Source organism: Chiroxiphia lanceolata, chromosome 1 (genome assembly GCF_009829145.1).
Source record: "Chiroxiphia lanceolata isolate bChiLan1 chromosome 1, bChiLan1.pri, whole genome shotgun sequence".
Taxonomy (NCBI): Eukaryota; Metazoa; Chordata; class Aves; order Passeriformes; family Pipridae; genus Chiroxiphia; species Chiroxiphia lanceolata.
This window is the reverse complement of record NC_045637.1, coordinates 62,714,949-62,726,408: the sequence shown is the minus strand read 5'-3', so window position 1 is coordinate 62,726,408 and position 11,460 is coordinate 62,714,949. Positions and strand designations below refer to the sequence as shown.

The window sequence follows — 11,460 nt, the reverse complement described above, 5'->3', positions numbered from 1 at the left end:
AGATAATGCTGAAATACATATTTTTTGGTGCCAGTCTGCTCAGCACCTCTTAGAAAATATCAAGAAGTTATCCCCATCAAAAGTGTCTCCTGAATCAGACCAAAGGCAATAAGAGGGATTCTAGGGTTAAAACTTCTGCCTATGACCAAGTTCTGACTTGGTTTTCCAACTCCCAACTTCAGAAAAACCACAATAATTAGATAGCTAGGGGAATAGTCCATACAAGGAGCACTTATCTCCTCTCGACAGGCCTGTGCTGAGCCCTGTACATATTCATTTTATAGTTAGACAAGTGATTTTCAACCTTTCCGTTGGAAGGCTCAGAAAAGTGCACAGTGGTGGAAGGAAGAGCAAATTTAAACCTCTCATATTTTGTGGTCCACTGGTGCTTTGAGGGTCTCCAGAATTTGACACAACTTATTTAGACTCATAATGCTTATAAAATAAATAAATAAACCCCCAAACCCCTTCTCTGCCTGGACACTTACAGCTTATCCCAAGAACATTGCTGACTTTGCCAGTGGCTTGCTCTGCATATTTATTCATGCATCAACTAGAGATTTTCTTTCAAGAAACTTGCTGGCATATGTGTGACAGACGATGAAAGATAGTCTGATCTTCATGTGAGTCCTTCCCACATGCACACACCCCTTCTCCCTTGTGATTGTCTCTGATGGGCAATATGATTTGTCCTAAGATAAGACACCAGGTGGAAATTGCAGGAGGAACTCTCTAGATACTCTCATAAGGCATACATTCATTTTTAGACAGGTGAGTAGAAGTGCCAAGATACAGTCACATATGGAGACAAAATCCTAAAATAGCTCCACAGGGGCTTTGTAATTGTGTGTTCTGCAAGGCCAGAAACTGTATGTTTCTAGCTGAACCTGCTTATATTATAACCCTTTAGACCTGCTTATATTCTATACTACATTGGTAATATTTAGATACTGTATTAGTAATAAATCTAATCATAATTATTCATGTAATCAGTGTCAAATTTTCCGCGCCTGACTGAAAGTATTCTTTCTACTACTCTGCTACAAATTTAATTTTTAATTTAATTTAATTTAACTCTGATCAAATTTAATTATTCTGGACCAATAGAATCTGTTTAAGTTTTCCTTTCTGCAATGCTAAGGAAGTTATGAACTGCTAAGAAAGCTGTTGTTCTGTTCAAATATTATTCCTTGAATTCTTCATTATTAAAACAGATGAATTCTCCCTGTATGCTGGTCTTCTTTCCCTTTCCCTTTCCCTTTCCCTTTCCCTTTCCCTTTCCCTTTCCCTTTCCCTTTCCCTTTCCCTTTCCCTTTCCCTTTCCCTTTCCCTTTCCCTTTCCCTTTCCCTTCTTTGACAATTTAGTCAGTTATCTTATACTAGAGGCTTGTACTGGTTTGGTCAGCAAATCAAACATACTGGTCTTCGGCTCCTAGGATTCCTCTTGAAGCTGTTAAAAATTCTTTAATGTTCTGTCATTTCCAGAGGCTGAAACAGACTGAAGTGGTAAGTTATGTGACAGATACGATAGTTTTTTGATTTGGAGAAAAGTATCTTTACATCTTTGGTTTTGCCCTAACCTGTTATAATACAGGATTCAGCTGACTCCAGGTTTCTGTCCTAGTATTCAAATTCCACTGGCCTTAAAAAGAACTTTGTCCCCAATAGCAATGACTTCTGGCAATAGCTGTCTTACATTGTAATTAATATAGTGTAAAAACTCTACAACTTAAACTAAAATCCCAAAGGTAGAGAGTTCGTGAGAAAAGACACAGGTCCCTTTTCCTAGAGCTCATTTTGATAGTCAGCCTGTCAAAGAAGGAGAATGCTTATTAACCTCATGGCATTTTGAACTTATCTGTAAAATGGATGTCTTTAGTAAACATTGTCTTTGTTGGTCCTTCACATGCAACTCTGCCACTCTTTTTTTTTTTTTTTTTAAATCTGAAGCACAAAGGACCATGAAGTTACCGTGAGCTTTCTACAAGGGCAAAGGATCAAAGCTACACTTAGCATCCATGTTTCTAAGACTTTCTTTCTTTTTGGTCTGCTTGCTCCTTTATGTTTTTTCTCCCTTCTAAGTGGGAATCAAGAGGGCAGGAAGGTGGGGGAGGAGTGCATTCAGCAGAATTGGTTTCCTCTGATATTCTCCTAGACAGGCTCTCTGGAAAAGGAACCTTCTGCTTCAGGACTCTCATGCATTAATAGAGTGATGTCCTGCCTCTGCATTTGGAGGATATCCATTTGGCTTTATGATTTCTACAGGGAGCTTTTGTATGGAAACAACTTGCCTAGTGAAGTAGTCTCACCATGTGTGAAACTAAACTGGGCCAAATAGAGAAATTTTGCCAGCTAGGTGGAGCTCCCCTACTAGGTTTCTTCCTGTCTTGATTTTGTACAGCCTTAATCACTATCACTGAATCGGTAAGTTCATTTAAAAGATGGCCAGTTTACAAAGAAATTAAAATGAAAATGTGGGAAAAGTTCTCTACTCCGTGGACTTTGCCACAGGCAGAGATGAGCACACAGTAATCCAGGACTGTATGGATCCATACTGTTGTTGAGCCTGTATCTCTCAGTGATGTTTTTATTCAGTACAATACTGGAACTGCTGGTAGTACTCTAATTAGTTTTCTTCCGGGATAATAGAATTTTGAAAATAGTTTTTGATTACTGAAACGTAGTCCAATGCTGTAAGATCAACTTACCGCTTAGCTGTAATAAACACCTGTTCATGGTAAAACTTACTCTTCCCCCTACAATCAAATAGTGATTCTCTAAACTTGGCATCCTTTGTTTACATACTTGCTGGGACTCTAGAGAGCAACAAATCAGGTGATTTCTGCATAGGTATGACGAGGATGAGACTTCCCAATGCAACCTGAGATGTGAGGATCCGATGAGATTCGTCATGCGTTTTTATTCTGTCTCCACAGTAAAAAAATTGCAGAATGTGTTAGGCATTGATGCAACTCCATCATTTTTCTATAGGCCTTTAGTGATGCTGAGCACACTTATTCTTTGGTAGTTTCCAGTAAATACATGAAGTGAAGGTTAGTACATGGTTTTGCTGATAGTTCGGGAAGAAATATCAAATCTAGATTGCTGTCTTACAGCAAATTTTTATTTTGAAAAAACATGACTGCTTTGTTGTGGCTGTGAGAAGAACATAATGTATATCCTCATCAGTGTTCAAAACAGTGGATCTGATTTTGTTAAAAGCACACGTGGGGTCAGTCACTGTTGCTCAGCTTCTGAACAGTAATCATTATAGTCCAGTAATATGTTTATTGTTTGCTGTGATATTCATATGGTGGGATAAAAGGTTAGGGTTCTGGATTTGAAATGTAATAAAATAGAGCTAGTAAGAAGCTAATTTCTTTTTCCACAGAACTACTTTTTGTGAAGTTTTAAGGACCATATTGAAGTATAATTAAGTAAAGCTTATTTGGAAAAAAAGATGAAATAGTGAAAAAAATAACTCTCTATGCCAGTAATCAAAGACATTTGTTTGAAACCAAATATCTCCAACAGAAATTTAAGTATATGTGTTTCTACTGTAATATGACAGTATACTGTAGACTTCTGCGTGATCATGTATGAAATATATTGAACCACTAACAGTCATTGTTTCAATTCACCAACTAAGCTGTTAAAAGGAGAAAAGCAGTATCATGTTGTAGCATTAATAATTGCAAGTCCTTTTATTTTTTTTTCCTGAGGATATGCATACATTAGTCTAATGTCAAAATTACTCTAATTTCACCCTCAACTGTGTGGGAAAAGTTTAAAGAGTTTGAAGAATCCCTTTAGTTCTGATTAAGGCAATCTCTGAGATGCCTGCTGACTGGTTTCTGAAAAACAATGCTCTGAGGAGTAGCAACCTTCTTCAGTCAGTGTCTCATATTTTAATAACTAATGGTGGCACATTAACATATTTTGTCACAATTTTGGTATAACACAGAGGATGAAACACCAGAAGGAGAAGGCAGGAATTTGGAGAAAACATCAGAAAGTCATTCTCACATGCCTGACTGAAGTGGTAACTTCATTTATGATGTTGTGGAAAAAAAGGATATTTCAATGCAATGCTTATTTAATTTTTTAACTACAGAATTGTACCATGAACCCCAAATCTATTTTTATATATTTGTTATTCCAATAACATTGGAAAATTGTTGACCCTAAAATGTATACACTTGTTAGAACTTAGCAGACCCTGTCTTTATTTACAATTGTAATTCCATTTGCTTATTAACTGAAGATTTTTTAACATGACAATCTTATTAATTCTATGCATTGTGCATTATGTGCATTCTCATGACACTGTAGACCTAAGCTGTGCAATGATGACTTTTTCTTTTTTCAGTGAGTACATCTAAATTTTTGAGGAAGATGAGGGTTTGGGGCCTTGGTCTCAAGCAACAGATTCAATCTTCTCTGCAACCTAATTGCAATTTTCCGTCTGATGTTTTGAGCTAAGGAGTGACCTGGTGTTCATTGAGTCCCATTGACTGTTCAAGGCAAATATTCAAAGCATGACCTGCATTAGTGACTCAAGATCTATGTCAGTAGTATAAATTTTGGTTACAGTAGTGCATTCACTGTAAGGATTACCGCTTCAAATAAAAAAAATTTGACTTTTTCTTGAGCAGAGCTTTGCAAAAAGGTATTCATGTTCTGGACAAAGTCACCAGAATATATCAACACAAATGTTCTACTTTTCATAGAATCGTGGGATCACAGAACCATAGAATGGTTTGAGCTGGCAGGGACCTCTAAAGACTATCTAGTCCAACCCCCTTCTGCCATGGGCAGGGACATCTTCCACTGGATCAGGTTGCTTAAAGCCCCCTCCCAGCTTGGCCTTGAACACGCCCAGGGATGGACCATCCATGACTTCTGTTCCAGTTCCTCGCCACCTGCATCGTAAAAGAAATTCTTCCTTATGTCCAGTCGAAATTTACCTTGCTTCAGCCACTTGCTTTGTTATTGCAGGATTTGGTAAAATGTGTCTCTTTTAACTCAAAGTATTGGGCCTTGCAGTATAGTGCCTCATTATACTCTAAAATACTCTCAAGAGCTCTACCTAAGATTGACCATCAATAGTAATGAGTGCCATGATATAATGTGCCTAGGGGGAGAATCATTAGTTTAAAAAACAAAATGGCAAAGATGCATGCTCTCTTTTAAGACCAACTTATTTTTTATGTTTCCCTTAATGAACTTCTCTACCTCTGAAGCTAACACTTTAGTGTTAGTGATTTTGTATTTCTCTAAACACAAACAGAGAATTTAAATGACATCATACAAGCTACTAATGTTTCAAACGAAACAACAGGGATGTACATTTGACTGGAGAAGAAGTTTGACTAAGTAGTTTACGGGTACCTTGAAAACTGAAGATGATGGTAGTTTTGCCTGTAGGTTCATCACTGATGTAACTGAATGATTTCTTACCTGTTTGCCTATGACATCACTTTCCTACTGGGGTGCCATAATGCGAGTGCAGACTAATGAAATAGTCAAGCTTTCATTTGCACCCTCTTATTTTTCAGGCCTTTACCACAGAGCATGAGGGTGTATTTCAGTCCTCCTAAGAAGACGGAGTAACAGCATGCCCCTGTTGGAGTCAGAAACCATCAGTGATGCAAGTAGTGATTTATATGTATCTGTATATTTATAGTTGGAGATACCACCTATTCTTGAAGAAGTATGTGGGTATGAGGTTATCAGTCACTATCTTCAGACCTTAATGGTTCACCCTGAAGGGGATGCCTTGCAGGCTGGGCAGGGTAAATACTGAATCCTGCCAGTCATTGCTTTCTTCTGAGTCACAGTTGCTTTGTGCTGTGTTGGCAGCTGCTGGCTTTGCAAATTGCTGGGCTGGTTGGGGATATTAAAATATCATTTCTTCATTGCCAGTCGTGCTGCTGAAGTGTATTGCCCTGGTAAATCTTGTAGTGAAAATAAGTGTGCTTACTTTGTCCACACAGGCCCATCTAGAAGATTTGATTAAAACAGCTGATAACCTTGCAGACTGGACTACTGTGAATGAGGAAGGGCTCATAGGGTCTCTTTGGTTAGCAGAGCTCTGCAAGCAGTAACCTGCAACTAATGGGCTATGAGGACCAACCAGGAGTGGTAGCAACTTCATCCTACACAAATAGGCCAAAAGAGGATCCATGCATGTAGAAGAGCTCGTTCTTACTCAGAGTGCTACTGCTTCAATTTGCATCAGTATGGGAAAAACTTCCTCTTCTCCAAACACAATTATTACTAGTACAATGCTGTATTTTAGCTATAAACTGTGCCAGTGTAATGAATCCAGACTGGTATCTCTGTGCTGGAAAGTCTATATTCTCCTAATAGTTTTGTTAAAAACATCACGCCCTTTACTAAAATCTTTATGAGGATAGAAAAAAACAAACAAAAAGTTATATAGGTGAGTATTTATGTGGTTTCTCAGTAATGTTGCTCTTGACAGGTAAATAATTTAAAATGTTAAGTCAGAATATCTATTTTTTTAAAATAGTGTAGACTGATCATAATAAATGCATTAGAATAAATAGGAAAAATATTTATTTTTACCTGTTTACTACAAATATTTAAAAGATGTCTTAATCCTTGTTTGACTGTGTATTGGTTTTGTTTCTGGCCTGCAATTTGCAAAGAGAGACTCAGAAAAGGAAGTGAAAAATATTTTACAACTTGAATTTGTTTTAATCTGTAACAGACTTCTTGAAACGTCTGTGGCAGAAGCCTGTGGGGAACATGAATATTCTGAAAAGGAAAGTTTCATACCTACTTAAAGGCTATTGCAGGTTTACTTGTTTAGCATCAGGAAATAGAGTGGCCTTGGCACATCAAGACTCGTGACTAGGATGGTGTACTTCAGAATGACTGTAGTTTACAGACTTTTTCCCTGTTTCTGTATACTGTTGGATTTGTTAATACATATATGTTTTTTCTTTTCAAAATGCATTGCAAAAACATATATATATATATCAGTCATAACACTTGCTAAAAAGATTATACCTCATTGGGGATAGAAGGGGATTTCAGAATCATTTCAGTATAAAGAGACTATTTTGAATCACATCTTGCTTCAAAAGCAATTCCCTCATGAAATATATTAGTGCAATGAAAACTGTCTTTGTATCACATATTTAAATTAACTCTTCAGCCATAAATGAAAGGTTATAAAAGTAGCAAAAAATAAAATGAAGAAGAAACTGTAAGTATTTATCTGGTAAGGAAAAAATGCAAGTACTATGATGATGGGATTAGTATGGCTAGATGTGGATAGAGTTTATAGTATCATGCTCTGTGCAAGTTGAAGGGGATTTTGAGGCAATGAGAAGATACTAGCAGGTTTTTATTTGTGATAATGGATCTGATAGGTGAAAAACCAACCAAACAAAACCCCAAAAAACCAAACATACATGGCAGAGTTTCTCTGATATTAACAATACTGTGCTTACTTACAGCTAGAGATTGTCCTGCACTTTTGGTTACAGTGATCATATCATCTGGAGAAAACAAACTATGTACACGTTTGTGCACAGGTTTTACAACACCATTTACAACTGATGTGACTAATATCGCTAAAACAGTATTTACGGGACTCTTATGCTGTGCTAGGGAAAGAGGCTGTTATAAAGGTGTTCAGGACCTCTGATGGAGTAGTTTTCAAAAACTACATTCTTTCAAAGTACTGCCAATTTACAGGACATAGGGCAAGTACTTCACATTGTTCTTGCTTCTTGCAGACAGTTTTCCTGCCCATGTCCGCAAAGTAATGTCAGTCATCCTGGTGAGTACAGGAAAAAGCAGAAAGGTAGTAGTAATGAATATAGTAGTGCCAAAGACAGGAAAAGGGTAGGAAACTGAATCTGTTAAGAAAAGCTAATACTTTTTGATGTTTCAAACCACATTCAGTGGTTTAGCTTCTCAATACATGATCTGTCCCTTGTTTTCTCATATTAACAGGTTTCTAATGTGTCCCTTATCATATTTTATGAGTACTAGAACAAAATTTCTAATGAGTGAGGAAGTGTAGTAGACAGCAAGTCTAATCTGAGGTATGATGATAATTCTCAGAGAAGTAGGAAAACAAATTCTAATACTAACTTCAGGAGCACCTTTGCTTTGTTTTGGTTCTAAACAGGAGATACTTGGAAATACGGTCAAGGTCAGATTTAAGATGACCAAGAAGACATTAGAAGGTGGTATGTTCTCCATCTGCGCATCCAGGAAAGAATTTTAGGAATTTATTTTTTTTAGACTTGTTAATGACATGTATTATAGAATTTGTAAAACCATGAGGTAGGCATCAAACTTGCATCCAAGTTTGATGCTAACTGTTGCACAAAAAATATAACCTGTAGTATCTCCATCTCAAAAAATATCCAAAATGAACATGAAAGATCCTACATATATCCTGTCAGACAACTCACACAGTATATGTAATTCCATAATCACATTTTTTAATTTAATGAATGAATCAACTGTGTAAAGAGTTCCCATATTGGTTTCAGTACAAGAAATGGGTAAAAAATACTGCAGCGTATGGCAGGAAGAAATATGACCTTTATGGGAGTAGTTTTTGGGCTCTTCCATAAGTGAAGACTAGGTTAAGAGCAGAGGTTAGAATCATACCAACTGTGAGATGTACCCTCAAGTTTAAGCAATATATGATGCACTACATTTCTGTGACCTACCTGTGTCGCAACTACCAGCTGATCTAAATTTGTAGAAACGCTCTTCTATCTTAAAACCACAATGAATGTGTCTTGGAAAGGCATCTTTTCTCTTTTGATACTTGGAAGGTACTTAACCATGATTAAGAGCAATTTCTTAGGTAATGATCCAAGCATTACAGAAACCACAGTGTAGTTTCAAGCATAGAACATCCTGGTCACTCCTTCCACGAGGGAGCAGACTGGTAAGAGAGAGCAGGACAGACATCTGTAGCAACATTGTTTGGTGTGACCTCCTCTTGGTTAAAGGACAGTCACATAGTCAGGCATGCTGCATAGTCAGCAGCGGGGAACACCACCACTTTCATTTCAAGTGCTCTCTTGTAAATAACAGGAGACTTGTAGGTGTCAAAAATCCATCATTCTCTTTTTCAACCACAGAAATCTTACACAAGATGAAATCAGGAAATCTAGAGGCAATAAAACTAAGTAGGGAAAATGTTGAGCAATACCTTTTGACATCACTATCGCTAGACAGACTATGTGACTGCCTTCGTCTAAGTATGTAAACTTTACTAAGCTGTGGTATGTTGCCAAGGTTAAGGTTAGTCATGCTGGAACCCCAGCAAAAGAGCTCTAGAAGGAGGTCCACCTCTGTGACGTTCGATGTCCAAAAGAACTGAAAAGGCAGTTTCTCTAGACAGGGATGTCCATGTCAGCAGGCTTGTCATCAAGCTGAGTGGCTCTGGAAGCTGCCTTTCTCAGAAAAACCAGAGCCTAGGTGGAGTAGGAGAACCCTGGTGAGCAGCAGACACGCTGTAGCCTTAGTTCTGTCAAGGGATGGCTGGCAGAAGGGGGCCTAAAAACTCTGCCAGGAGTAAGAGGATATGGGGAAAAAGCGGTTTAGGGTGGTAGTTGCCAAAGTTTCTGACTGATGGATGCTTGTTAGCCTCATTCTTTCTCTGTTACCACCACTGGGCTGTTTCGTCAAACCTTTAAAGAGACACTGTTGAAAACAGTGTTTTCATAGACTTTTGCAGGCCAGCCTTAGAGCATTTACCCTGGCCTGGTGCGCCATACGTTGGGAGTGCCTTCTTAAGGGGAATTCTAGTCTCCTTATTGTAATAAAGTTCTCAATTCATTTCAGAAGACTGAAACTCTTTTGGGGATTCTGCACTATTGTCATTTGACATGGTGGCTGTCGGGGATTGCGGATGGTTTAGAGGCTTATGGGGGGTATTGGCCTATCACAGATTCCCTGGAAGCTGCTGTGTGCCATGGGGGGCCTTGGAGTCTATTCTGTCTTGCAGAAGGAGCATGCTCTGCCACCCCCAAGGAACAATAATGTTCAGACAAAGAACATTTTTTCCAGATCTCTTTTGCAAACATGGAGCTGAGTGTAGAACCCTTTCTAAGCCGAGAGGTAGCTGAAGAATTTTGTGCATCTGCTTTACCGTGAAGCCAGGATGAATATTGGGCAGAAGCTTCTTTGGAGGGTGATGTTTTGTGACTGTCTAAGTGCAGGTGGTTCTTGTTACTCTAAAACCAGAAAAAGAGCTTCTGAAACCTGGACAGAAGGTTTTCCATCCTGAAAAACAGCCCCACTGAATTATGGACTAAAATCTGAAACACCTAGAAAAGCAGAATGGAGTGGTCTGAAGCCATAGGAGGATGCCTGATTCCTGAGTAAATAAGGTACTTTTGATGGAATTCCAGGACAGCTATTGCATCACTGTGATCAATTGTGGATCTACACCAGGTGTGGAATGTGTAGGAAAAAGACACATTCTCTCAAGTGATATCTTTTTATGGAACAGCCTCGTGAGACAGAATGAGCAGACCCTTCTCTCCCTTTCTTTTCCCATCATATACTTAGTGTTTTCTCTGGCACTTATATTTCTCCAGAAACTGAATTAGTTCACTTAAATGGCAGACCTTTTGTACCATTTATGTTGTGAGTAGTTTTCTGAAATTTCAGCCATAAAATGTGACAGTGGACTCTGGTGGCTTTGGGAAGGGGAGGAGGAAGATAGAAGCTGGTTCACAGAGAGAAGCAGAAGAAGAAAAGGGAAGACAGACTTCATATTTTCAGCTGCAGGGAATCATTTCTTGGGTTTATCTGCCCATCAAAATTATGCCATGTCTTTATGCCATTTAAAATAATTTTTCCAATTAAAATTGAAGTTTTTCTTACTAATTTTTGTAAATGCCAATTTTTTTTTGCTTGTATGAGTAACTGATAGTTAAACTGCATTTTTAGCTCTTCATATGCCTGATTTTTTCTGAACTCTGCTGAATTCCGTGACCTAGATGTTGGTCTTCTCTTGTTTCATGAAGTATGTTCCATGTCTTCTGTAATTTTTTTTGTTCACATGAATCATTTAATATATAATAAAATCTTCAGCTAAAGGAAAAATAGATAAGTCAAACAGCAACAAAATACTGAGTATCAGCCATATGAAACTCAGATTTAAAATGTGGAGTAAGCTTCACTGCTTTTCTGCATGCTTTGTTCCTGTGGACATTCAGATTAAAGCAAGAAGAGATGGGCCATAAATACAATTTTCTTTAGAAGCAATGACTAATAGGGGAAGGCAGGTCAAATATCAACCAACAATTTTAGCCTCAGACTCATGAGGACTATACACAAACAGCTAAATATAGGAGCTTCTCCTAAATTTAGACAAAATAATTAAGGACAGAGAGGGTTTTATGTGGTTTACAGCCCACTACGAAAAGCAAAGTCAAAAATCATATT

General features: G+C 37.9%; 1 long non-coding RNA gene across 2 annotated transcripts; it reads left to right on the top strand.

The window, feature by feature from the left end:
- Window positions 1-7,226: 7,226 nt before the first annotated feature.
- Window positions 7,227-10,899, top strand: LOC116791488. Of its 2 annotated transcripts, XR_004358760.1 has the most exons (3): window positions 7,227-7,816; window positions 8,171-10,397; window positions 10,681-10,899. It is a non-coding gene; the product is annotated as an uncharacterized LOC116791488 (long non-coding RNA). The 2 variants fall into 2 exon arrangements; XR_004358759.1 differs by having other exon boundaries at window positions 7,227-10,397.
- Window positions 10,900-11,460: the final 561 nt, after the last annotated feature.